The sequence below is a fragment of the Dreissena polymorpha genome, chromosome 13 (genome assembly GCF_020536995.1).
Source record: "Dreissena polymorpha isolate Duluth1 chromosome 13, UMN_Dpol_1.0, whole genome shotgun sequence".
Taxonomy (NCBI): Eukaryota; Metazoa; Mollusca; class Bivalvia; order Myida; family Dreissenidae; genus Dreissena; species Dreissena polymorpha.
In genome coordinates this window covers 33,324,140-33,328,745 of record NC_068367.1, presented here as the reverse complement: position 1 = coordinate 33,328,745, position 4,606 = coordinate 33,324,140, and positions in this window count along the sequence as shown.

The window sequence follows — 4,606 nt, the reverse complement described above, 5'->3', positions numbered from 1 at the left end:
CTGACAAAAACCATGGAGCGTATATTGACCTCTCTAATGTCCACAATAAAAAAAATCTGTAAATACAGGTATTATTCACTACAATTCAAGTTGAGCCTTTCTGATTCAAAAGTAATGTATTTTACACAAGTTACTTCATCCCGTTATTACACTTTTCACTGTGCAACGATTAAAGAAAATGAACGGCTTTGTTGTTTAAGCAAGGGCGCTGTTCTAGAAATTGACAAAAGTTAACTTACCTTCATTTTAGACAAACTCTTTATAAGGACAAGTCCTTTGTAAAAGAAAATCAAAACGCTTATCCAACGACCAATAAAATAGTATTTTATAGGTCTTTGGCTTATCGCATCCGCATTGCTTTAATTCACCAAAATTTAACAACTTAAACGTGTTATTTTGTTTAACAAATAGCATAAAACATTTAAAAGATACATACCTGAAAAACTTTAATAGATCTAATGTGATGTTGAAGAGTGTGTATTGGAATTGTATATCAGTATAACGAACCCTTCATATTTATGGACATCGACAATATCCTTATTTACAAAATGCTTAATCGCAACCCATCATTTAGCAATATGTTCAAATTCAATAGATCAGAATAATCCGAAGAATTGCGCAAAAAAATGCCGCAAACTGACGGTCGTGTTCAAGTGTAACGTCGCCGTTGCGAGGGTTTTAACGATGCGTGTATGATTGAGACACTGCCAAGTATTGCTGAAGCCAGTATGGTACATGCTCCGTCATTTCTACGGATTTTTAAAAGCAAACCATGAACGGGAAATAAAGTTGGATACCATGACGGAATTCTGTGTTTACATGTTCAACTATATCCCAGAGCGATACTTTCATAATTTTACAACTTGTATACTGAGCAAAAGCAAATAGATTATTCAGACAGGTGGTGAACACAGAGAAAAAGGATCACGATGGCAACCTTATGCGCTCCTCCGACTTCAAGGTCCACCTTTTGTCTACTACTTGACTTATCAATCAAGCTTTTTACCACCTTAAATCGACCTGACCCATAGTCAAAAATAGCATTGATATTGTCAATATAAAATGATGCCGAAGATTCTTCATAATTGAGATATAAAGTGGCTATAAGAGTGTGTGTGTTTTTTTTAAGATTTGACCTGGGCACCTAGTTTTAGAAGGCCAGATTCGAAGTCGATCAAGATATTGTTATTATAAAAATTTTGGCCAATTTTCAACAAGATCGAATAAAAATGTGGTCTCAAGAGTAGTAAATAGCAAAACGTTTACATCATATATATACGACGCACGACACATGACGACGGTCTTCGGACATAGAATTACAAAATATTTAGACTTACTTCGTTCTCATGGGAACTAAAACATTGCCTACAAACAAATACGTGTTGTTAAATTGTAAGTGGCAAACCCTTGCACGCAGATCTCCATCAAAGTCAATTCAATTATATATGTATTGTTTGTACACAATATTTTTGGGTGTCGTCATACAATCAATGTCATCTTTTTTAACCAACCCATTTCGGTGAACCAATCGAAAAAAACACACATTTATTTGCAATGTTATTGATAAATTTTAAAAATAGTGACAACATTTACAGCTTTAGAGAATCCCCAAATATTCCGTTTGATAAATCTCTCCCTCCCCGACTTATAGCAAACGTTTGCTCTGTCATCATTATCAACCGATCATGATTCAAGTATAAGTTAACACTTATATGAAGAATTAAATATGCATTTAGAACACGACCTGTAATGGGATACGGGCAAGGATAAACATTCAAGAGGCATTCATCACGCTTTATGGATCATTGATGCGTTTACTTGCACAAGTCATCATGATGAGATGCACTTAATGATTTCCACTGAAAGTAAATATTTTGAAATTGCGTCATTTTTAATTGTATGGCCCCAATTTCAGTGGGATCGGGCATAGTGAATTGGGAGGCGGAAAACTACAACGGGCGAGGCATGGTATGGTATTGCGCAAGGGGGGGTTAGAGGGTTAGGGTTAGGGTTTGGGTTAGTGTTAGGGGTCGGTTTAGGGTTTGGGTTAGCCTAAACCCAACCCTAACCCTAACCCGACCCCTAATCCTAACCCTTACACTAACCCTTTTTTGGGGTTATCACCCCTGACCATGCCTCGCCCGTTGTAGTTTTCCGCCTCCCTAGTGAAATGCCCTTGTCTTTATACAAAAAGACACGTTTTAAATTGTGTCGAGAATTGATCAAAAAGTATTTCTGCTACAGGGCTGACACTTCACAAACATAGTGACCAGCGTGTACTAGTGCACCTCTGTATTTTGGTTGTCAGATCTTTTCGACATATACAAAGTTATGACCCAATAGAAAAAAATACCAGCATATGCACATGCACAGATTTGTATTTTGGTCCGGATGTTATCGAAATAACTGGCGTTCAAGACCCTTTTCACCATACTTTGTTAACATGTGTCGTGCGTAACTCTGCAAGTATTGCTTCTTGAGGTATGGAACTTTATTAAATTAACGGTTATGTGAACTTAAGCACCAAACTGCATATGTTTGTCCGGAAATTTTCGACCTTAGTGAAGATTTGAGACAAAAGCATAACATGTGGGGCCATCGTGTCGAACAGATACATTTCGAGTTATTTTAGATTGATAGTTCTCATTTACCAACGAATTATTCCTACGAATCGTGTTCGAATTTAATACTTAGAATATTATAAAGCTTGATTACGTTCACATTCCAGGCTTTGACGAAATTTCTTGAAATATAATTGAGCAACGACGAAATGTATAAGTGTTTCGTTAGAAATGCGATTTATAGTGTGTTTTTTAATTGAATATTTATAATTTCTTTAACAGAACCGACCGGAAAATAACAATAGCCATTTTCTTGATTTGTATCAACTTCGAAAGCTTGAATTGCATATTTTAAATATTTCCTCTAGATATCAAGTTATGTGAATACATTTTTTCTATCGGCATATATAACAAAATTGAGTGGCAAGTCGAAAAATATGTACCCTAATAATTAAAGACGTGCATTACATTAGTATATGTTATAATCTAAAAGCTAAGCGTGAGGTTCGGGTCGTCTTTCAACCGGTTAAAACGCGTTGCTCTGTGTACACAATGTGATGAGGTCACATTAAAACCCTCAGCGAAGTCACTTTGTGTCGGCTGTGCTTGGAGTTGATTCCGCAGTCTGGTGACGAAAGGTGTGTGTGTGTATCAGCGTTTATTTACAGGTCCTACTGGCCTCTTCACGAGGTCTTTGTAACCCGACCTGCCCCTGTGACCTATCAGGGGAGAAAGTTTAATTTATTGCCAAAGTAGGTCAAATTTACCCCGGCTTCCCGTGTATTCGCCAAAGATATAATTTAGATCCAAAAAGACCAGTGCACGGTGGCCAATGAGACCTTAATGTGCACTGGTAGATAGACAATCTCAAGATAAATTCATGTCTGAACGCAGCATTGCTGCAGCACACAGCTCCGCCATTATGGCCCACTTGTTGTCACCGGCCGTCGTCTTCATCCCCGAGACAGTTTCCCCAGTGCGTTGAGCTTACTGAGTACCGCTGTCCCGGCGTCCCTCTCTAAAGCCACCCCTCGATGTTCTTGGGTTTCCCCCCGCGCAGTGCACAGACCCAGGTCCGTCCCGTATGTCCCCCAAACTGGTGGTCTCGCTGTCCCGCCGTCCCCGGCCCTCTTCAGACGGGACCTTTGGCAGGTCCGGGCCGGCGAACTCTCGACGATAAACAGCGGGTGACAAGTCCGCTGCATCTTGGAGAAGACAGCAAAACCAGCAGTGTAGAAGACGTCCGGCTCGAGAGTGACGGACTCAGCTGGATTAGCAGAGCCACCCGCAGAAGTTCCCCTCTATAAGGAAATATGTACATGCGAGAAAATCTTCTGCGGGCGACTCTCGCCTCGGTCGCGACGCGAACGCTCCAGCTGATGACCGAGTGGTGACGGAAGGAAAAAATGAGCGCCTGTAGGTCACAATATACCAAAAGATTTACTACACAAATTCAATGTGAAAGCAATAACTTTAACACAAAATAAAGTCAAACTTTTGCGCATAGACACCCTCATACCCACACCTTTTCTTAAAGAGCACTCCAAGCCGAGTTGATTTAAACAATAAAAAAGATAGGTCATGCGTTTTGCAAGAAAGAACTCGACACGAATCAGCGGTCACTGTTTTACAGCCATCTGTTTACCGGCTTCGTACCAGTGGATGAGGGTTTCCCGCCATCTGTCAAAGTCTCATGTAGTCTCCAACCTTCAAGCAAAAGAGTGAATTTCTGTTAAACATCAATGTTTTTCATGCCACATGCACAAAGAAACATTCTAAAATAAAGTCATGGCAAGTGCCCCTACAGAGAATTGTGTCTTCTTATAAATGATGTTCATGTTTTTTGAGAGTATAGCATTGCACTCCAAAAAGATTTAGAATATTGTAACCTGCATAGCCCATTTCACCAGGAGATCGGCAATATTCGCAGAAACTCGGAAGTCTACTATCTATCAGCTGACCACGATAACAAATCAAATTCTGGAGTATTATGTTTACATTAAATCAGCATGGCGTCTGCTTAAACAGTTTCATTTGTTGAAATA